Raw genomic sequence first — 25,126 nt, 5'->3', positions numbered from 1 at the left:
ATATGAATATCATTTATGATCAGTTCAGTTCAGTTCAGTCACTCAGTTGTATCTGACTCTATGCAACCCCATGAATCGCAGCACGCTAGGCCTCCCTGTCTATCACCAACTCCCGGAGATCACTCAGACTCACGTCCATCGAGTTAGTGATGCCATCCAGCCATCTCATCCTCTGTAGTCCCCTTCTCCTCCTGCCCTCAATCCCTCCCAGCATCAGAGTCTTTTCCAATGAGTCAACTCTTCACATGAGGTGGCCAAAGTATTGGAGTTTCAGCTTTAGCATTGTTCCTGCCAAAGAAATCCCCGGGCTGATCTCCTTCAGAATGGACTGGTTGGATCTCCTTGCAGTCCAAGGGACTCTCAAGAATCTTCTCCAACACCACAGTTCAAAAGCATCAATTCTTCAGCACTCAGCTTTCTTCACAGTCCAATTCTCACATCCATATATGACCATAGGAAAAACCATAACCTTGACTAGATGGACCTTTGTTGGCAAAGTAATGTCTCTGCTTTTCAATATGCTATCTCAGTTGGTCATAACTTTTCTTCCAAGGAGAAAGCATCTTTTAATTTCATGGTTGCAGCCACCATCTGCAGTGATTTTGGAGCCCCCAAAAATAAAGACTGACGCTGTTTCCCCTGTTTCCCCATCTATTTCCCATGAAGTGATGGGACTGGATGCCATGATCTTCGTTTTCTGAATGTTGAGTTTTAAGCCAACTTTGTCACTCTCCTCTTTCACTTTCATCAAGAGGCTTTTTAGTTCTTCTTCACTTTCTGCCATAAGAGTGGTGTCATCTGCATATCTGAGGTTATTCATATTTCTCCTGCAATCTTGATTCCAGCTTGTGCTTCTTCCAGCCCAGCGTTTCTCATGATGTACTTTGCATATAAGTTAAATAAGCAGGATGACAATATACAGCCTTGACGTACTCCTTTTCCTATTTGGAACCAGTCTGTTGTTCCATGTCCAGTTCTAACTGTTGCTTCCTGACCTGCATACAGGTTTCTCAAGAGGCAGGTCAGGTGGTCTGGTATTCCCATCTCTTTCAGAATCTTCCACAGTTTATTGTGATCCACACAGTCATTTATGATAAGTTGATTCTAAGGAAAGGAAATTGCTCTTGCTAATTGCCCTTGAGCCTTATCCAATAATTTGAATTCCTTAAAAACAAAAACTGAGGTTTCCCAATATTGAGAGAATCCTGCCTCACAACTGCATAATAGTAATCCTTCCTGAGTTCCCAGACTTCTAGGCTGTGTTATGGATTTCAGACTTGCCATGTCTCTCAATCATATGAGAAACAAATTCCTCAAAACTTTTCTATCTTTCTCAGCAGATAAAAGGATCAATACAGATGTATAAATAGATCTGTATAGACATGGAATCATGTGTATTTGATCAGTTCTATTCTCTGTAGAGCTATGACTAAAACAGTGACTTGTTATCAGGAATATAGCACTGACTTAACATTTGAAAGTCAAAAAATAAAGCCCCATATTAAGAAAAAAATGAAACTTAAGTTATCATCTCACTGCACACACACACACACACACACACACACACACACACATGCACACACACACAAACATTTGAAAAAAAAATCCCAAATAATAAAACTGCTCAGCAAATTGCAAATAGGAAAAACAAACAAAAAACCAAAAATTAGCTCTTTTCAGGCTAACAAAGGGCATCTGCAAAACACAACAAAACAAAACACACCTACAATTGTTTAGCTGAGAATGATTGAATTCCACACCCCTAAAATCAGGAACAAGACAAGAATGCTGATTTTCATTTCTATTCTTTCTTTTACTGGAGGTTTTATCAGCGTAATAAAGGAAATAAAAGATTTCAAATGGATAAGGAAGAAGTACAACTGTTTTAAATTTACATTTGATAATTTAATGTATGTAGAAAATCCGATGGATTCTACAAACTAAAACAACATACAATTTAACCAACATTACCAAAGTTGCAAGACACAAGATCAATATATGAAAAGCGGTCATATTTCTAGAGAAGAATGAAAATTGGAAACTAAAGAGCAATACTATTTGTTAAAAACATTTTTTGAAACTATGTATGGTGATGGATGTTAACTGGACTTATTGTGATGATCATTTTTCTGTATTTGCAAGTATTGTATCATTATGTTGTATGCCTGAAACTAATATAATACTATATATCAATTATACCTCAATTTAAAAACATAGCAACAAAATTAAAAAATGCTTATAAATAAATTTGACAAAATATGTTCAAGGCCTATAAAATAAATACTATAAAACATTACTGGAATAAATTAAATAAGACCTAAATAAATGTTGAGAAATTCCATGTTCATGGATGAGAAAAATTAATATTAAAATATAATTTCCCCAAATTAATCTGTAGATTCATGCATTCCCAGTTAAAATTCAAGTGGGCTTTTATTGTAGAATTTACCAGCCAAATACAAAATTTATGTAAAAAAGAATTATGTGATCATCTAATATAATGTAATTTCAGAACTTATTATGATGCTACAGTAATTAAGATGGCAAGATTCCTGATATAAAATATAGAGAAGTAGATATATAAAACAGAAGAGAAACTCCAAAAATAGACTAATATTTCAAGAGTGATTGATTTTCAACAAAAGTACAACGACAATTCAGTTTGTTGTTTAGTCCCTAAATCATGTCCAATCCTTTGTGACCCCCATAGACTGTAGCATTCCAGGTTCCTCTATCCATGGAATTTTCCAGGCAAGAATACTATTGTGGGATGCCAGTTCCTACTCCACAGAATCTTCCAGACCCAGGGGTTGAACCCATGTTTCTTGGGCCTTTTGCATTGGCAAGCAGATTCTTTATCACGAGCACCACGCCATACTACGTACAAGATTCAACTCAAAATGTATCACAGACATAATTGTAAAACCTAAGTCTATGAAAGTATGAGACAAAAACACAGGAGAAAATCTTTTGTTTCCCAGGATTAGTGAAAGTTATTTAGGTATAACACAAGCAATATAATCTGTATTTAAAAATGACAAGTTGGCTGTTATCAAATTTTTTAAAATATTTTTTAAATAACATTGTTGAGATAATGGAAAAGTCATTGCTTAGAAGAAATTATTTGCCAATAATTTATCCAATAAAACAATTATATCCAACATAAAAAAAAGAATACCAAAATCAATTATAAGAAAACCAGAAATATTTTAGTGTTTTTCTTAGAAAGTTATATTATTTACACCAACCATACTACATATAGGAATTTACCCAAGTTATGGCATATATCCTTACCAAAATATGGACTTCAGTGTTCACACAAGTTTTATCTGGAATATTTAGAAAATTGAAACAGCACAAATGTCCATCAGCAGATGAATGAATAAACAAATAGTGATCTAGAAATACAGTAGAATAAAACTCTTCAATAAGAAATGAACTACTGATATTTATAATGACATAGATGGGTATCAAAATAATTAGGCAAAAGAAAGAAGCCAGATTAAAAAAAGGTAAACAGTTTATGATTCCTTTTTTATAAAATTATTTTAAAATATAATGAACCTATATACTAGAAAAAGGGATCAATGTTTGCTTGGAAATGTTAAGAAGGAAGGGAAGGAGAGGTTACAAAGGAATAAGAAGGAACTTTTAAGGTGATTGATATGTTCAATGCTCTTCATTTTAGTGATAATTCCATAGGTATATACATATGGAAAAACTCATCAAATGTAACAGCTCAAATATATGTAGTGTATTGTATGTCAATTGTGCCTAAATAAATGTTTTCAAAGATGAATCTCTTCTACTCAAAAATAATCATGAAAATTATTTCTCTAGCTTTGCATATCTGCATACTATTTTGCATATCTGCATACTATTCTGCATATCTGCATACTATTCTGCATATCTGCATACTATTTTAGATTCCATGTTTCACTGCACCGTTTACAGAGTTACTACCATAATCCTGTGATATCCTTTGGAGTTAGCCTTGGATTTTGGAGATGAGGATAATTATATTCATCTTACTTCTGAAGAAAAAGAATTGCTAGGAGATATAGAGAATCACATGAAGGATATTCACACAAAAAAGCCTATGGCAGAGAGGGTAAATATGTAACATGCTAAATGTCAGAGTGGGAGAAAAAACAATCTGTTTGATGTTCTGGGTCAGATCAGAACATATGGATTGATATAAATCTTTGCCAGCTCCATCACTTGGTTGTGGCATCTGTCACTGACCGTTGATAGACAAGAACTCAAATCATATGGCTCATCTGTCATGCTGCAATGACTGTCCAAATGTGTTACTTACCAAAAAAAAAACCAAAAAACAAAAAAACCCTGATCTGCCAGATTCACGTGAGAGTCTTCATTTGGAGGGATGCTGGTGACCAAAAGATTTAAAAATGAATAGTATTGTGCACATGTAGAGAAAGTGTAATACCAGATTGTTTCTACTTTATATGAAAATGCTTTCTCTACCCAACTCAGGTTCATAGGGGTTAAGTAATGTACTCTGGGTTTAAATTCTGAAGCAATCTGGTTATAGATACTTATTTCAATTGAATAGGAATAGAAAGAAACAATGATTTGAATTTCGTGTAACTTCTTATCAAATAAGACATCCTACCTCACTCTGATTACTTTTCTACAATGTTGTTTAATTGCTAAGTTGTGTCCAATTCCTTGCAACCCCATGGACTGCAGCATTCCAGGCTTCCTTGTTCTTAATTATCTCCAAGTTTGCTCAGAGTCATGTCTATTGAGTCGGTGATGCTATCCAACCATCTCATCCTCTGTCACCCTCAATCTTTCCCAGCATCAGGGTCTTTTCCAATGAGTCAGCTATTTGCATCAGGTGGCCAAAGTATTGGAGTTTCAGCATCAATCCTTATAATGAATATTCAAGGTTGATTTTCTTTGGGATTGACTGGTTTGATCGCCTTGCTGTCCAAGGGACTAAGAGTCTTCTCCAGCACAGTTCAAAAACATCAATTCCTTGATACACAGCCTTCTTTATGGTTCAACTCACATCCATACATGATTACTAGAAAATTTATGTGTGTGTGTATGTGTGTGTGTGTGTGCACGTGAGCATGCTCAGTCACGTAACTATTCAACCCTATAAACTATAGCCCACCAGGCTCTCCTGTCCATGGGATTCTCCAGGAAAGAATACTGAAGTGGATTACTAGGCCCTCCTCCAGGGAGTCTTCCTGACCAAGGGATGGAACCCATGTCTCTTAAGTCTCCTTCGTTGGGAATCAGGTTCTTTACCACTAGCGCCACCATAGCTTTGACTATACGGACCTTTGTTGGCAAAGTGATAGCTCTCTTTTTTAACACGCCATCTAGATTTATCATAGCTTTTCTCCCAAGGAGCAAGCATCTTTTAATTTCATGGCTGCAGTCACCATCTGCAATGATTTTTGAGCCCAAGAATATAAAATCTGCTAGTTTCTACTTTTTCCCCATCTATACGCCATGAAAAGAGTTTTAGAATTTAGGGGTTTAACTGGAACAGGGATAGTTTATTGAGGAGACTTGAAAGAACCAGGAGATAGAGAGGGTGTGAGAACCGATCAAGTCACATTTCAACTAGAAATCTATCCAGCACACACACTATTTTGTAAGGACTCCCCACACCAGATCAATCCTGGTGGGTGTACTGATTTTTGGAAAGCCATGTTATTATTACGTGGCCCTACTCTCCAACCACAGATGGTTGTGTCAGTGGTTGTTTTGTGACCCAGACTGAGAAACGGATGCATTTTTCCCTAACCCTGTATGATCATATGGCCATGGTGCTTGAGCTATCATCTATCAACACCAAGATAACTGTAGGTATATGTTTCAAACAAAAAGACACTTTCAGATACCCTACTCAGTAGCCTCTGGCTAAGAGATATCCTTCTCTAGATAGATAGACAGATACAGAAATAGAGATATGGATAAGAATAGAGATAGGTCTGTCTATATATGCAGATCTAGAGAAACAAATTTGTATTACTATTTTTAGAGAAGAAAGAATCCACCCTTTTATTCAAATAAAATTGGCATACATATGCTAAATATTGGGCTTCCCTTGTGTCTCCGCTGGTAAAGAATCCAATTGCAATGAGAGAGACCTGGGTTCTATCCCTGGGCTGGGAAGATCCTCCCTGGAGAAGGGAAAGGCTCCCCACTCCAGTATTCTGGCCTGGAGAATTCCATGGGCTGTATAGTCCATGAGGTCGCAAAGAGATGGACATGACCGAGCGACTTTCACTGCACTTTACATATGCTAATTATATTTTTAAAATATATATATATATATATTACTGTAAAATATGTATATTTTTCCATCGGTCAATCAAGAATAGAACTGGACATCATCCTCATTCACTCTGGGATCTTTCTGTACTTTTACCTATTGGCTTCCAGGAGATTTTTTTTTATTCTTATAATTTTTTATGATAAACTATATGTAAGCTACCTGGACTGAATTTCATTTCTTGGAGCAAAGGTTTTAGATTGACAGGATGTTTTAACATTTAAATGCTGTCATAATTTACAGTCTGTAGAAACACAATTTGGGTCCATATATACCATCTGTGATAGATGACTAGCTAATGTCTTTTCCATTACTCTCAGGACCTAAAATCTAAATATATGAAGCCACTGCATCAAGGATCCATATGTTCAATTAATACAGCACCATAATCACTCTGAATAATTTTTATTTGGAATTGAAATTATCTCTGTATAAATTTTATTAGTCCTACTCATATTCTCTTGGAATATCACAAGCTACAGCAGGGGTTAATAACAAAGATGAACCCTGGCTCAGATCCCAGGTCAGCTATTTCCTGGTATTGTGATCTTGAATAAGGTATTGAACTTTACTCTTTCTTAGTTTCCATGTTGTTATGGTGATTAAAAGGTATAACAAAGGTAATTTTTTTTTTTTTTTGGAATCAGTCTGTTTTATGAGCCCTAATCTTTGCTTCAGATTGAAACTGGAAGTGCTTTAGTGTAATCATTGTTGATAGTGTGTTGCTAAAGGTTTTATTTTAATAATAGTTTGATAGCTAGATAGAAAAAAAAATCCTGTTTTTTTATTCTTCAGTCAAAGCTGAGAATCTTCAAGTTCATGATCTGTACCCCCAGAAACAAATGCCTTGAGTACAAACAGCTCAGGACTTGTTTGTTCAAGATGATAGTGAGAATTTGAGGCCAGATGACTTCTATTTAAACTGTTGGTCCCTTTCTATCCTAACTACATGACTCTCCTGCTTCAGTTGGTCTTGCACTGGGGTTTCAATGGGACACTTGTTTGTGAGGAATGTGAGGTAGCCTGTGCAAGCAAAGGAGCATTTTCACCATTGGAGGACACTTTTCTAACTTGACTTCCAGATTGAAAACTAGCTTTCCAGTTACTAGACCCTTAATGGGGAATCAGGAAGAAATTGACAAATGTGTGATTGAATGAATAAATGTAATTCACATATTTGGGGCAGCACTAAGATCACTTTTTGATCAAAAAGTAGGCCTGGAACAAGAACTGCTTTTGAATTTTTATTATACATTTTGTTGCTTATGTCGATCAAACACGAGCTTCTTCTTTTGGAGCAGCAAAGAAATAATTGAAATTTTGTTGACTTCACTTGTTAAATAGGCCTGCATGCCTGCTGGCATGCTCATTCATTTCCAACTCTTTATGACCCCATGGACTATAGCTCACGAGGCTCCCCTGTCCATGGGATTATCCTGGCAAGAATATCAGAGTGTGTTGCCATTTTCTCCTCCAGGGGATCTTCCCAACACAGGGATCAAACCTGGGTCTCCTGAGTCTCCTGCATTTTTTGCGTTGCAGGTGGATTCTTTATCTCTGAGCCATCAGGGAAGCCCCATAAAACAGGACAGTCAGCACAGTTTGCCACCAGGACCATCAGAAGTATTGCCATGTTTATACCTACCCTAAACTCCTTACAGAGTGCCCATTGTTAGTAAGTAGAAATGCTATTAATGATTTTATTCAAAATTTTTGTCATCAGTTTTCTCCTCTCATGAAGGGGTCTGTGTTATTTTTCAATAACATGATTTCACAATTATGTTGCTTTGTCTTAAATAAATAGTTACATGTTTGCTTCAACTAATACAATTTTAATCTGCATATTCTGGTGGGTACATTATTGGTCCCTGACTATCACAGGAAATGTTACCACAGAAAAGAGATTCTCCCAACTCTATTTCCATCTTAAGATTTATGGTCCTATAAATTAGTTAATTCTATGCATAGAATCCCCTTGACATGAAAGAGATTGTTATTTATATTTAAATATATTAACCATATCTACTCCATTCTTTACTAAAGATAACAACCAACATGCTCCATTTACCTCACCTAGATAGCTGTTTTGCACTTTTTGTGTGGGTCATAAAATGGAAAATGTGCAATGAAACAGTGCTTAGGAGGACTACAGCCATATACTGTACTGGTTGCATTGCTATATAGGAATTTAATCACAGAATAGTTTCAAATTCCACTTACTTCACTACCTTCCCATCCAGATTCTGAATTTTAAAAAGTTCACTGTTTGAGCTAAAGATGGTTGCTTCAGTAATTCATAGCACATTCATAAGTAGATGAAATTTGATAAGCTCACGTAAGTCATGCTTTGTCATCCCTGAGGCCTGTATATGAATATTGGGGCATTGATGGGCCTTTCTGTAATTGTTAGAGAGCTCTAGTGCTCAAGAGTTTCCAATAATCTACAATTATGTAATTAAGTTCACCTGCCCCTTCTCTAAAGGTCAAGTCTCTGTCCCTTCAAGAAATCTATACAAGCTCTCATCTTCTTAACCTGACCTTCTGTTGTGGTTTATAGCATTCTTTGTCCTAGGATCTCATGCTAATTAACTGAATTCCTAAAACATGTCTGGTGCTGTATAGAGCATGGACAGGGTAGATGAAGTAAATAGCCACCACATAGGACTTACATCCCATTTTATCATATATTCATAGCATAATATCCAGGAATAACTTCATTTTTCAGAAAAACTGCCAATATATACAAGGCTGGTCAAGATATGACCTAGTAGAGCATATCAGTTCAGTTCAGTTGCTCAGTCATGTCTGACTCTTTGTGACCCCATGAATCACAGCATGCCAGGCTTCCCTGTCCATCCCCAACTCCCGGAATCTACCCAAACCCATGTCCATTGAGTTGGTGATGCCATCCAACCATCTCATCCTCTGTCGTCCCCTTCTCCTCCTGCCCTCAATCTTTCCAAGCATCAGGGCCTTTTCCAATGAGTCAGCTCTTTGCATCAAGTGGCCAAAGTATTGGAGTTTCAGCTTCAACATCAGTCCTTCCAATGAACACCCAGGACTGATCTTTAGGATGCACTGGTTGGATCTCCTTGCAGTCCAAAGGACTCTCAAGAGCATATAACTGTTGAATATCATGAGTCAATACAGTGATCAAGCAGCAGAGGAAATTCAGTTATTCACATGATTTGGAACCAAGAACATAGAGTACATGCAGAAATATGAAATTCGGTGGTGAATCAGTAATTAATCAATGGTTATTCATTCTTTCACTTGTGTATTAATTTAATAGTAATCATATGTTTATCAACAATGCCATACCAGAAATTCTGCTAGGAGCTGTTGTGATTCAAAACATTGATTCTTGCAGACACCAAGAGAGATAAAAAGTAGGAGGACCTGCAAACACTATCATATGTGATAAACACAAAATTCTGTGGGTTAATTGAGAAGTAGAATCCAGACTAAGCCTTCAGATGCATCGATATTGCTTCTTCAAGAAGCTAAGTGTATCTTGAAAGATACAAGGATTTTTTACAGGAGAGAACAAAGTCTGGTCAGAGCTAGTGGAATATGAATATCCACAACTTAAATATAGATATCAGAAGGAAGTAGCAAGTCCATATCCCATGAATAAATGAGGGAGGGGTTAAAGAATGAAATCCATATCTCACAAATGAAGTTAACCATGACACAGCTCAGAAAAATTAAAAAAAAAAAATTAGCACTCTCTTAGTTAAATTTGCTCTTTGACATCTTAAAAGTCATCCTTCATTATTTGGCAATTAAAGCAGCCTCATTTTTTCACTGATTTTCTGCTTTAAATATTTATTTGTATTTATTTGGCTGTACTAGGTCTTTGTTTTGGTATGTGGAATCTAGTTCCCTGACCAGGAATCAAGCCCAGGTCCCCTGTATTGGGAGCTTGGTCTTTTACCCAATGGACCGCCAGGAAAGTCCCCTTTCATTGACTTTTTAAAGTGTTATGAACAACAGTAGATGGTCCAATATTAAAATTTAACCCCTCTCCTTATTCTTTGAGTGGTTGTGAATTCTGGTCCTTCAAGAAGTAGATGACAAGAAGAAATTAGATGTGTGAGAGATGTATTGGCTAAACACTGTGACAGACAAAGGAGAGACAGCAAGGTGTCCTTTAGACCATGAAGTAGATCTGACACCCATAAGTAGAAAAATGAGAAGGAAGGATTAGGTAGGAAGAGCCTCAGACTATTGATCGGTTCCAAGAAAGCTTTGGCTTGGCCAATGGGGAGTCTTTAAGACACAGCTGTCCATTAGAGGAGTCCCACCCTATCAGAATGGTCCAACACTCATATTCTCTCTGCTCTCTAATTTTGTATGGAGGGAGCAGCACAGAAAAGTATGGCCACATCAGCAATAACGTCACCACTGTTGTTAATGGCAATGGTAGTGGTGAATCAAGGGCATGGCAGATGGGGTGGTCAATCCACTATACCCACTCAGCAGGTGATCTGAGCTGAGAATCTTTATCTGTCACAGAGACTGTGGAAATTATAACTCTTGTGAGATCAACTTCACAGTGGGAACAATAAGTATAGTGTCACTGCCATCCTGAAACTTAGAAAGGATCTCTGAGTTAATCCATACAGTGATTAAGGCAAAAGGAGTGATTTTCCTTTTGCCATATCCATACAGTGGATTTCCTTTTGCCTTCTCCTTTTGCCTGATTGAAGGCAAAAGGATAAGAGGGCAACAGAGGATGAGATGATTAGATAGCATCACTGACTCAATGGACATGAATCTGAGCAAACTCTGGGAGATAGTGAAGAACAGGGGAGCCTGGCGTGCTATAATTGATAGGGTCACAAAGGGTCGGACTTGGCTTAGCAACTGAACAATAACGATATACTGTTTAACATAGAGGGATCATGGAGAATATTCTATTTTCTAAAATGCTGTATGCATTTTTATAGCATACAAACAAGGACACCTTCATGTTTTTTTTTACCAGAGCACTATGATTATAGAACTCATATAGTAAGTGCTCAATGAAAAGTTGTCAATGACTACCTGCCATGGACCACCAAGACCACTCTCGTGAGCAAAGAAAGCTATTTATTTATCACTTTGAAAAAGGACCCTGTCACCTTGCAGAACTAATGGCTACTTTAGTGAGATGGTGTCAGGAGAGTTCAGTGATAAAATTTCTAATTTTGAGAGGGCAACAAAGAAGCAGGACTTTTCTCTGATTGGGATGCTGTTAGAAAAAAGGGGTCATTCTATGATCAGGTGCATCAGGAATTTGTATCTGAAAACAGGAGGTACCATGGATAACTAAGGCCATATTTGGTAAAGGAGAAACAGCTACTGTAGTTGAGAGAGGAAGATTTGGTCATTTTGTGATTTGTGCTATGGTTGTTTGGATTTGGTCTTACTCTGTCATAGAACCGAGTCACCTAGTTCTGTGGGTTGCTCTGTTGAGTAATGAGGACCACAGTCAAACTCTGAGGCCAGGCCAGCTCCCAGCTGGCAGCTCTCTGAACTGGCCAAATTAGAGGGAGCAGCCACAATACTTATCCAAGGAACTGAAATTAAGGAGAATGGTAAGGCAAACACACAGACCAAAGCAAGGTACAAAAACACAGCCTGAGAAATTTCCAGAGGCCCAGGAAGATTCAACAAATAACTCAATGTTTTCCAACTACTTCAGTTTTGTAAATAATTAAGAATAGCTCTTCTGGGGTTTATTTCTAGATCTTTTTAATGGGTCAGCACTACCTTCAGTACTGGAGTTGTCAGGCAACATTCTTATTCCATTGCATGTAATCAAAGTCAGACTTTTAGGTGGTAGAGAAATCTAAGATTTTTTAGCAATATAGTTGATATACAATGTTAAGTTAGTTTCACTTATATAGCAAAGTGATTCAGTTATGTATATACATATATATTTTTTCAGATTATTTTCCTTTTTGAGTGCATACATTCTAAATCACTTCAGTCATGTCCAGCTCTTTGCAACCCTGTGGACTGTGGCCCACCAGGCTCCTCTGTCCATGGGATTCTCCAAGGCAAGAATACGGGAGTTGGTTTCCATGCCCTCCTCCAAGGGATCTTCCCTACTCAGGGATGGATTGGAACCTACATCTCTTATGTCTCCTGCATTGGCAAGTGGGCTTTTTACCACTAACACCACCTGGGAAGCCCTTTCCCTTATATGTTATTGAAAAATATTGTGTATAGTTCCCTGTGCTATACAGTAGGTCCTTTTTGGTTATCTGTTTTGTTTATTGTGGTGTGGGAAGCTGAAACTCCAATACTTTGGCCACCTGATGCAAAGAGCTGACTCGTTTGAAAAGACCCTGATGCTGGGAAAGATTGAAGGAAGGAGGAGAAGGGGACGACAGAGGATGAGATGGTTGGATGGCATCACCAACTCAATGGACATGAGTTTGGGTAGACCCCGTGAGTTGGTGATGGACAGGGAGGCCTGGCGTGTTGTAGTCCATGGGGTCGCAAAGAGTCAGACACGACTGAGTGACTGAACTGATACTGATACTGATACTGACTGTAGGAAACATCTGATTTTTAAAACATCCTAGCATCAAGTCAGTCAGTTTTATTCTGTAGTTCACTTTTCCAAAGCTTGAGAAGCAGGAAAAATATCTATATGACAGATAAAATATCAGTTTCTCATTTAGTCACTATGTCTACATCTGTGTGAGGGCTTCCCAGGTGGCGTAGTGATAAAGAACCTTCCTGCCAATATAGGAGACATAAGAGATATAGGTTCTATCCTTGGATTGGGAAGAGACTGTGGAGGAGGGCGTGGCCATACACTCCAGTATTCTTGCCTGGAGAATTCCATGGACAGAAGAGCCTGGTGGACTAACAGTCGACCAAGATGTAAAGAGTTGGACATGGCTGAAGCAATTTAGCACATGCATACACATCTGTATAGAGTTATAGTTAATATCTTGGATCATGTACTTTTGAAAAACCTAAGGTAAATTACATTTTAAACAAATTAGTGCAGTATTTCTACTCATTTGGCTTCTAAAACAATGAAAGATAAATTGATTGACATTGCTTGAGTTTATATAATCATTTGACAGCTAATTGAAATTGTAATCTGTGTCCTTTATGTTATTCTTCTAAATCCATTCACACCCGTCAAAATGTCACAGCTAATCACACCCATCTCAGCCTCTGGAGAGCAGAAACTTCACACTAGCTCTTTCTTCAGTCATGGGGCTCCACATAGTCAGGCTTATAATCAGCATTTTGTTAAATACTTTGAAAATGTCTAGCCAAAACAAAAGAATATCCCAGACAAATAAAAGATTTTTAAAAAAGAATGAAGTCTTTATTCAAATGCATTATCCCATTCTACATGTTCTTTCAACCTCAACACCTTTCCTTTTCTCTAAATAAAGTCTGAAATTAACACACATCCATTTTTGTTTTCAGTGGTACTACTTCATCTACTGGATTAAGTCTGACAACAATGCCTGCCCAGTCTATGGTAGGATGTTGAGAATGACAAGTGATAATGGACGAATGACTTCAGCAGAGAGACAGTACCATAAATAACAGGCCATGTTCCAAATGAAGTCCAAAAGAATTAGCATTAACTAGTAACACCTGTAATGTTCATGTTTGACTTCTTGGGGTGCTTAATTTAATGAGATCTTCACTGTTCAGAAAATAAAAGAGTATTTAAAGCAATAATTCTAAGATTGAATTAAAAACTCCATTAACAGCAAATTCTTTACCTTCAACATGTTAACTACAAATTATTCTTATTGAGACTCCAGCTGAACTGTGACTCAAGTTATACTAATTGATTAAATGAATATAAGAGACTCTGACTTAGGCTCTTTAAAGAAGACTTCTCAGATCAATCCCTGATCATTGTTTTGCACTGCCTACTCTTGAACCCCCTATTTATGGGTTACTCTTCCATTTTCTTCTATTTCTCAGACAGCTTGTGTGTAAGTTATTTGATAGCTGGAAGCCTCTTTTTATTTCAAAAGTATTCCATCCATTAGTCAACTACAGTTTTTTCCCACACAAGGATCTTGCTAAATGTCTCAGCTAAGAAAAAAGACTTTGAACTGGGAGAACATATTGATGAAAACAACATTTATTATCAATCATTTATTATGTAAATGAATGTAAGAGACAGAGAATGTGAAAATTAAGAAGAGACAGTACATGCCTTCCTGAAATGTAGAATCTCCCAAAGGACAGACTGAAAACACACCCAAGGCCACAGGACATTTTAAACGGTACAGGCAAGATCGAACTACCATAAAGAAGCAAGGAAGAGGGTAGTCACATGGAATAGAGGCACTGGAAATGTTTTCAGTGAAAAGCTGATATTTGAGATGAACTTTCAAGGACAGATAGAATTTTGATATGTGGGAAGAAGTGATAAAGTAAAAATTCCGGTGGGAGGGAGAGCCTGAGCCAAACCATGAAGATAGAGAATGTTAAATGCCTAGGTGAAAGGTTTGTCAAGTAATTTGTACTGCGGAGGATGAATTTGATAAGTAAAATAAGTAGAAAGATAGGAAGTAAGGCAAGCAGCTGGGAGAATATTGTATTCATTCACATAGAAAATAATGAAGATCACACTCAAGATAGACATCCCGGAAAAGTTAGACAGCTAATAAAGAACTGTAATGATAACTCTAACTGAACAGATGTGGGTGAATTGGAAGGAATGGAAAAACAATATGTATACTTTTTAAACTTTATACTTTTGAGCTATGTTCTTTCAAATGATTGGATTTGTTGACAATATGGTATATATATAATGATATGGAAAGTGATGACAGCTCCACACAAGGGGTCAAAGACATCCTCTGGTTTTGAAGTAAAACTACTGAGTAGTTTGGGTAAAAATGGAACAAAAATTAGTTAATGGTACATTTATGTGTGGAAAACGGTTATCATCATCATCACTTATTTTATCATTGCTTCATTTAACATCATAAATTGTTATTGATGAGTCTACTATCTGTTTGGCATTTTACTACTCTCTCAGATATAAAGATTTAGAGACATCATACCTGGCCTTAAAGAATTTTTCATTGTATCAAAGGGATATGACTATCTAAATAAATCAGTATCAAAATGAAAAATCATGTCCAAAGCAGTTTACTGCATTATTTGTACTTAAATAGCCCTTTTGTTTTTCAAAACTCTTTGGATATATCATCCCCTTTAATGTTATAAAGTCATGTAGAAGGAGTATAGGGATTGCCAACCTAATTTGTCCTGTTGGGAAAAGGTCTGCCAAGGGAGTGTTCTAACAGAATGTATTCCTGTGATCTGAGCAAGGTGGTGTGATTTTGGAATCAGGGTCTTTGGGAAATATTTCTCTAACCAATAAAACTTTACAGTGCACTGACTTAAGTGAATAAAACTGGGGAAATCCATTTCAAAACTAAAGACAGGGTAAATACTTATAACTAAACAATGCTCTAAGACATGGACTAGCAAGCTAAGAATGTGGCTTTTTCCCATTTTTAAATAACTGAAAAAAATGAAGCATATTCTGTGACATATTCAATTTATGTGAAATTTAAATGTCAGTGTCTATAAATAAAATTTTATCAGAACACAGTCCCATTCAGAGTGCTTGTATCATGCGTGATGGCTTTCACACTGTAATGGCAGAGTTGAGTTGTAATAACAGTCACCACGTGTCCTGCAAAGTGTAAAATACTATCCAGGCCCTTTACAGAAAAAGTTTGCCAGTCCTGGCCTAAGACAAAAACTTATAGCAGGGTTTTATCAGTGACTTTTCCCTCATACAGTGGTGGGAAGAAGCTGTTAAAAATTCTAGTCTCTGAAGTGATAGGGCAATGATGGGTAGTGTCAAGGTCCATTCATGTGAAGTCTGAAAGAGAAAAACAAATATATTAACATATATTTGTGGAATCTAGAAAAATGGTACAGATGAACCTATTTGCAAAGCAGAAACAGAAGAAAATTTATGTATATCATAATGACATGTGAGACTAGGATTGATGTAAACTACTATATATAAAATAGACAAATAGTTAGAACCTACTGTATAGCACAGTAGACTCTACTCAAGGCTCTGTGGTGATTTAAATGGGAAGGAAATCCAAAAAAGGGGATAAGTGTGTGTGTTCCATCACTAAACCATGCCTGACTTTATGATCCTATGGACCACAACATGCCAAGCTTCCCTGTCCTTCACTTGGTATAGCTGATTCACTTTGCTGTACAGCAGAACTAACACAACATTGTAAAGCAACTACATTCCAGTAAAAATTTAAATGATAATTAAAAAAAAAAAGAATGGGTAGTGTCTTAGTCTACTTGGTTGCTATAACAAAATACACAGACTTAAATGGCAGAAATGGCATTGAGAAATTTATTTTCTCACACTTATGAAGCCTGGAAGTCCAAGATCAAGTTGCTGACTGGGTTGCTTTCTAGTGACGTCTCTCTCGTCCTAGCTGACTGAAAAGCATTTTTCTTACTGAGCCGTCATAGGACCTTTTCTCTGTGTGCTCTTAAAGAGAGATCTCTGTAGTCTCCTCCTCTTCATATATTAGGGCCCCACCCTTGTGACCTCACTGGATCTTAACTAGCTCCATGTGCATGTGTGCTAAGTTGCTTCAGTTTAGTTCAATTCAGTCACTCAGTCGTGTCCAACTTTTTGCGACCCCATAATTGCAGCATGCCAGGCCTCCCTGTCCATCACCAACTCCTGGAGTTCACTCAAACTCATGTCTATCGAGTTGGCGATGCCATCCAACCATCTCATCCTCTGTCGTCCCCTTCTCCTCCTGCCCCCAATCCCTCCCAGCATCAGAGTCTTTTCCAATGAGTCAACTCTTCGCATGAGGTGGCCAAAGTACTGGAGTTTCAGCTTTAGCATCATTCCTTCCAAAGAACACCCAGGACTGATCTCCTTTAGAATGGACTGGTTGGATCTCCTTGCAGTCCAAGGGACTCTCAAGAGTCTTCTCTAACACCACAGTTCAAAAGCATCAATTCTTCAGTGCTCAGCTTTCTTCACAGTCCAGTTCTCACATCCATACATGACCACTGGAAAAACCATAGCCTTGACTATGGTTGCTTCAGTCATGTTCAATTCTTTGTGATCCCATGGACTCTAGTCCGCCAGGGTCCTCTGTCCATGTGATTCTCCAGGCAAGAATACTGGAGTGGGTTTCTATTTTCTTCTCCAGGGATCTTCACAACCCAGGGATCAAGCCTGCATCTCTTGTGTCTCCTACATTAGCAGGCATAGAGGCCCCATCTACAAATACAGTCATGTTGAAGTTTGAGTTTGAAAATATAAATTTTATCAGGGAAATTCAGTCCATAACAGGGAGGGGGATAAGACAGGGTACATCCAGTTCAGCTCATGTTTTCACTTTGAAATCTTTCAGTAATAATGATAATAATAATAATAGTGATAATAATAGCTAATGTGTATTGTATGCTTTCTGCGTCCTAAGTACTCTGTCATGTCATTTATATGTGTTACCTAGTTTTCCTCACAACCATGTGCTCTTTCTGTTTTCAGGTGCAGAAATAGGCAGAGATGTTATGTCCTAATATCCCAGGACAGCACATGGATGACCCTGCTATGAACCCATGTAGTCAGGCCCTAGGGACACTGCTGGACAGCTGATCTTTCTCGTATGATCTTCTTTATGGTTCTGTCTATACCTCACCATCTAGGAGTTGATTATATGCCAATCAGGCAAATACTATTCATTTCCTGTTGTGTTTCTTCCTATGTGGCCTTGGGCATATCTTTAACATAGGGGCACAATTTGTCATTTGTCTTTTCCTTTCTCTTAAACTGAGAATCATATTAGACTCTTACTGGCTATTTTGATAGTAGGAGAGGAGGGAAAATCCTATAATAATAAGTTTTGATATGATAGTTACCAGGGTATATGTTGGAAACAAAGAAGGATTGAGTCAGTTTGACATGAAATATTCTAGTTGTAGTGTTTATTTTATTCATTATCTTCACTTATTCTCAATTACTTCTTAAAGCTTTTATTGAAAGAACTGGTAGATAAAGTTTCTCAGGACTAAGTTTCAACTACCAGTAACAAAGTGAAGTGCTAAGTATTTCATAGGGTATTTTCATTTCCTAAAGAAAAAATATTCATATAATTTGGGGAAAATTATGATATTTCAAGTATAGTTAGACAAAGGAGAAGAAAGTTTTGTAGATACACTTATCTCGCTGAAAATCCAGGAATGACAAAATGTATGACTTCATGTTTGAATTAGTTATGTGGAAGAGGAATGTTGCCTAGCAAACCAGTCAACAATGAACCTTTCCCTCTATTAACCTGTTGAACACTGTAGCTGCCCCATGTACCCCCAACAGTACATCCCAATAGTAATTCAGAATGCAGAAAAACAGGAAGAATTCTGTGCTTTGGGTATTATCCTTAGATGGTTAAAATGCACATCTAAAGAATAATTTCAGTGAGCCCAGACTCTTGCTTATTCCCATACATACAAAAGCACTAAAATCATAACTTGAGATTTCTGTTTTTTGTGAATAGCAGTAATCTTTTGACATTCAACTACTTTTCTTTTTTTTGGTAACAAAAACTCTGATATATCCTGGCTCTTCCCTTACCCCTTCATATCACTTCCTCAGAGTTGAGAGGCTATTTCCTGGGCTATAGTCCTCAGGAAGGTCACCAGATAAAACTTCACTCATGTTAAGTTGTTAGGTTGTATGTTTTTTTCAATCCACAGTTATAATATAAACAAACAAAAAAAGCAAACGCTAGTTCTGGAAAATCCTAGGACACTAGTGTATAGTAAGTAGCTTATTTTATTTTCACCCATGAACATAACTTCTCTCAATTTTTGTTTCCCTTTAAAAAGAACTGGGGTTGGTGCTAGGTGTCTGATATACTCTTTTGGAAGCTTTTGTAGTCATTCTGTTTTCAGAGTTTAAAAAAAATATTAATGAAATTAGCTCACAGTCTCTGCATTAATTCAGACATCCTTGTCCAAATTTTATGTAGTTTTATTAATTTTTGTAAGCCAAAGAAGTTGTACATTTTTAATCTATACAACATCCATTTGTTTTTAGAAAGCAGAGGTAGAGAACTACAGATGTATTTCACTATTTTGAAATCTAGATGCCAAAGAAAATTTTTGTAAGACAGTGTTTATGTAGATTTTTCAGAAAATGTCCATTAAAAAAAAAAAAAACATGTTTATAAGACCTACCTCCTTTGTGTAATTTTCATTGAACAAAAACCTCTAAAATTTCTAAATTGTGTACTAAAATGTGCATGTGTATTTGAGAATCTGTTATTACATGTCACTAAGGACTTAATGTATGTATAATCAGATTAGTTGAGCTCCAAACCATTGTTGACCTTACTGGACTTGTAAAAATGGAATATTAATGGGAAATATATTGCTTGAAGTGATTTTCTTTATCAGTAAAGGATTTGACTCCAAATGGCTTAAACAACACAGATAATTTGTTGGTTACTGAAATGATAGAGGTTGTAGTCTGGTTGGATTTTGTCTCATGGCAGGCCTCCCACGAGGTGGTACTTTCAGGATCTGTCTGCACATTATCACACCTATAGGTGAGATAGAAAGAGATAGAGAGATCTCTTCTCACAACTAGTGAATAACTACTGTGCTGTTCTCCACGCTACTCTGTTCCTTACCTATGGCCAGCGAGTATCAGGTTATACCCACCTCTGAGCCAGGCACTATGTAAAGGAGAGAGAATGATTTGATAGGTTTAACAAATCAAAACTCTTGCAGAGCTTGGTGGATATGAAGACTGGGATATGGAAGAAAAGAGCCAAGAGAAGGTGCTGAGAAGGTAGAGACAAAAGAGAGCAAGGCCCTGGGGAAATGGGATGCATGTCCTGATCCTGGCCTCTGGATGGGATACTGGGGGACTCTGGAAGAAAGACTGGACACCTCTGAAAAGTCAGCAGATTTCCTTCTCATTTTAGGTTTATTTGTGTCTAGATTTCATTTGGCACAAAAACTCATGGACAGCCTCAGCACATAAATCTATCTTGAAAACACAGCCCTGAGAGTATGGCATTTATTTTTTATATGATAGAAACAGGTGGGCCTTACTATAAACCAAACTATTATTAAACCAAAAAACCTTCTATTTTCATAAAAGGCTATTAAAATGTTACTTTTTTACTTAGAAATAATTTTTTTTCTAATAAAATTTTCACCATTTACAATTATGAAGAATTGGGTTTAAGGCAATAATGATAGGATTTGTTGAGTGTTTAAAAATGTCAAACCCTAAGTTTTATATCCACTATCTTTCTTAATTTTCATAACCACCTGATGAAGTTTGAACCTTTATCATGTCCCTTTAATTAAGAGTTTTGAGATATAACTTATAAAGTCACCCTTTGCTAATATGCATTCCTATAAACTTAGATACATGCATATAATTATATGATCACATGTCAATCAACAGGTCCATTACTCTCCAAAAGTTCCCTCAGGCCCTTTTGGAGTTCATACCTTCTCCTTACTCATAACCCATGATTATGTCCTCACACTTTTATCCTTCCATAATACTATATGTGTGTGTGCTCAGTTGCTCAGTCATGTCTGACTCTTTGGGGTTCCATAGACTACAGCCTGCCAGGTTCCTCTGTCCATGGAATTTTCTAGATAGGAATACTCAAGTTGGTTGCCATTTCCTACTCCAGGGGGTCTTCCTGACCCAGGGATCCAACACATATCTCTTGTGTCTCCTGCATTGGCAGATGGATTCTTTACTGCTGTGCCACCTGGGAATCCAATATACTATATAAATGAGATTTTAAAATGTATAGTCTTTTATTTTGTCAGTTTTCATATTGTATAATGCATTTAAGATTAATCCACATTATTGCAAATACCAATTCATCTTTATTCTTGAGTAGTAATAGTATGTATATACCACAGTTTGTCCACAAATTAATGCACATTTTGGGTTGCTTTTTGATGATTACAAATAAAGTGACAATAAGTATTTGTGTCAGATATTTTAGATTAATATATAGAGTTATTTAGACATATGTTTTCATTTCTCTTAAGGTCTTACCTAGGAGTGGGATTGCTGGGTTGAATAGTAAGCATCTGCTTCATTTAAGAATGAGGAACTGAGCAATTAACAGGTAAAGTAACTAACCTAATTTCACATAATAATTAGCAGATCTCTGATTTGAACAAAAGCAATTCTTAAAGAGATAGGAATACCAGAACACCTGACCTGCCACCTGAAACAGCTTTATGCAAGTCAAAAAGTAACTGTTAGAATGGGACATGGAACAATAGACTGGAGGATCCCATGAACAGAGGAGCATGGTGTGCTACATTCCATGGGGTTGCAGAGAGTCGGACACAACTGTGCAACTAAGCCCAAGCACATTCCTCTGATTGTACTGTGTGCTATAATCATGGCTGGGTAAAAGAAAGGCTATCAGGGATTCAGGGATCAGGGTTAAGCCCTTTGCTACAGATTCTCTTTCACTGTTTTTTTTTTTTAAAGTTAATTGCCTTATTGTAAAATTAACTTTTAAATATTTGTTCAAAATTTGGAATTAAACATATATATATATATATATATATATATATATATATATATATATACACACACACATATATGTATATATAGGGGATTACCATCTCAGGGGAAAAGAAAAGGTACACATGCACCCACACGCATGCATACACACACAAACACACACACAAATCTCTGTGAACTATTATCTCTACATGGCAACTCCAAATTTAGGAATTCAGTTGAGTTCAGTTCAATTCAGTCACTCAGTCATGTCTGACTTTTTGCGACCCCGTGGACTGCAGCATACCAGGCCTCCCTGTCCAACTCCAACTCCCGGAGTTTACTCAAACTCATGTCCATTGAGTCAGTGATGCCATCCAACCATCTCATCCTCTCTCATCCCCTTCTCCTCCTACCTTCAATCTTTCCCAGCATTAGGGTCTTTTCAAATGAGTCAGTTCTTCACATCAGGTGGCCAAAGTGCTGGAGTTTCAACTTCAGCATCAGTCCTTCAATGAATATTCAGGGCTGATTTCCTTTAGGATGGACTGGTTGGATCTCCTTGCAGTCCAAGGGACTCCAAGAGTCTTCTCCAACACCACAGTTCAAAAGTATCAATTTTTTGGCACTCAGCTTTCTTTGTGGTCCAACTCTCACATTCATATATGACTACTGGAAAAAAATATAGCTTTGACTAGATGGACCTTTGTTGGCAAAGTAACATCTCTGCTTTTTAATATGCTGCCTAGGTTGGTCTTAACTTTTCTTCCAAGGAGCAATCGTCTTTTAATTTCATGGCTGCAGTCACCATCTGCAGTGATTTTGGAGCCCCCCCAAAATAAACTTTGCCACTGCTTCCATTGTTTCCCCATCTCTTTGCCATGAACTGGTGGGACCAGATGCCATCATCTTAGTTTTCTGAATGTTGAGTTTTTAGCCAACTTTTGCATTCTCCTCTGTCACTTTCATCAAGAGGTTCTTTAGTTCTTCTTCACTTTCTGCCTTAGGGGTGGTGTTATCTTCATGTCTGAGGTTATTGGTATTTCTCCCAGCAATCTTGATTCTAGCTTGTGCTTCATCCAGTCCAGCATTTCTCATGATGTACTCTGAATATACATTAAATAAGCAGGGTGACAATATGCAGCCATGAGGTACTCCTTTCCTGATTTGGAACCAGTCTGTTTTTCCATGTCCAGTACTAACTGTTGCTTCCTGACCTACATACAAGTTTCTCAAGAGACAGGTCAGGTGGTCTGGTATTCCCATCTCTTTCAGAATTTTCCAGTTTGTTGTGATCCACACAGTCAAATTCTTTGAGATAGTCAGTAAAACGGAAGTAGATTTTTTTTCTGGAACTCTCTTGTTTTTTCAATGATCCAATGGATGTTGGCAATTTAATCTCTGGTTCCTCTGCCTTTTTCTAAATCCAGCTTGAACATCTGGAAGTTCACAATTCATGTACTGATGAATTTGGGAATTATTAAATGCCAAAGCAATAAATACCCAAGAAAAATTTTTTTCATGTTTTGGGATCCAGAACTGTTGCCTTAAAATGACCAAAATGAGTGTCTTTTTGCAAGGTTACTAAACAAATCCATAGCAAAACTGGTATAAAACTGAGTATTTCTTTACACTTCTCAGATTCTCTATACTCCAAAATTATTTTATAGTTACCTCTTTTATTAGAGTTAACATGAATAAATAGAAGAAATATTAGTGTTTGTTAATATGACACAAATATTGGCTATTTTGAAAATAGTAACATCATCATCCTCATCACCATCAAACATCATAATCATTTCCTGATAATGTGGAGTCAGTAACACAGATAGTAACACAACCTAGACAGCATATTAAAAAGCAGAGATGTTACTTTGCCAACAAAAGTCTGTCTCATTAAGGCTATGGTTTTTCCAGTAGTCATGTATGGATGTGAGAGTTGGTCTGTAAAGAAAGTTGAGCACTGAATAATTTATGCTTTTGAACTGTGGTGTTGGAGAAGACGCTTGAGAGTCCCTTGGACCGCAAGACGATCCACCCAAGTCTGTCCTAAAGGAAATCAGTCCTAAATATTCATTGGAAGGACTGATGTTAAAACTGAAGCTGCAATACTTTGGCTGTGCTGCTGCTGCTGCTAAGTCACTTCAGTCATGTCCTGACTCATTCGAAAAGACCTTGATGCTGGGAAAGATTGAAGAGGGGAGGAGAAGGGGACAACAGAGGATGAGGTGGTGGGATGGCATCACCGACTCAGTGGACATGAGTTTGAGTAAACTCTGGGAATGGGTTATGGATGGGGAGGCCTAGTGTGCTGCAGTTCACGGGGTCACAATAAGTTGGACATGACTGAGCGACTGAACTGAACTGAACACAAGTGTCAATATTACAACACCAAATTTTTTATTAATATATTTTCCTGAGCCCAGCTTTTCTGGGGAGGGTGTTTTCAGTTTTATATTCATTGCCATCAGACTTTTTGAATCCCCTGATATACATTCTTATTTCTTTGTTTGATCACCATACCTTGATCCAAATAATGGTGGGATGGTCTGACCTGTTTATTTGCAGTATAGCAACCTACAGCTACTCACAATAGTTATAAGCTCTGCTTTTCAAATGATTTTTTTCAGCTCTATTAAGATATAAAATTGAGATGTAATGGACATAGGACATTTTGTAACTTTTAGGTGTACAACATAAAGATTTAACATTTCAGCTGAATTTTAACTTTTCTTAGGAAATATTTTAGAATGAAAAGATTATCTCAGTTAATTTTCAAACTTCTATTTCAGTACTCCTTTCCTCTTTCCTGTTTTTCCTATTATTCTCCCAGAATATATTAATATCTATTGCTCCTGCAATCAGCTTTTGGCACATGGTAACTATTGAAAAAATAATCACTATTTAAGTTTAATCTAATGAAAACTTAATTGCTACCCTTTTCCCCACTCTTAACAGATTTCTATATTATTTAAGAATCATTAAACCAGGAAAAGACCTAAAACTCCCTTAAGCATTAAAAATTAAATTAAATTTAGAAGTAAATAATGGATAGGCTTGGCCAATGGTCCCTGAGTAGAAATCTTCACATATCATAAAGATAAGAGGATATTTGGCTTTTAAGTCTTGTTCTGTTCCTCTGCCCTCCAGGTGTCCACCTATTTATGGAGGATTCCTGGAAGCATTTACACATCATTAGCTTATTGCTTGTTTACACAGCACCTTAAGCCATTTCTTCTCCTTCA

Source organism: Bos indicus x Bos taurus, chromosome 11 (assembly GCF_003369695.1).
Source record: "Bos indicus x Bos taurus breed Angus x Brahman F1 hybrid chromosome 11, Bos_hybrid_MaternalHap_v2.0, whole genome shotgun sequence".
NCBI classification, from domain to species: Eukaryota; Metazoa; Chordata; class Mammalia; order Artiodactyla; family Bovidae; genus Bos; species Bos indicus x Bos taurus.
This window is presented reverse-complemented; position numbering follows the sequence as displayed.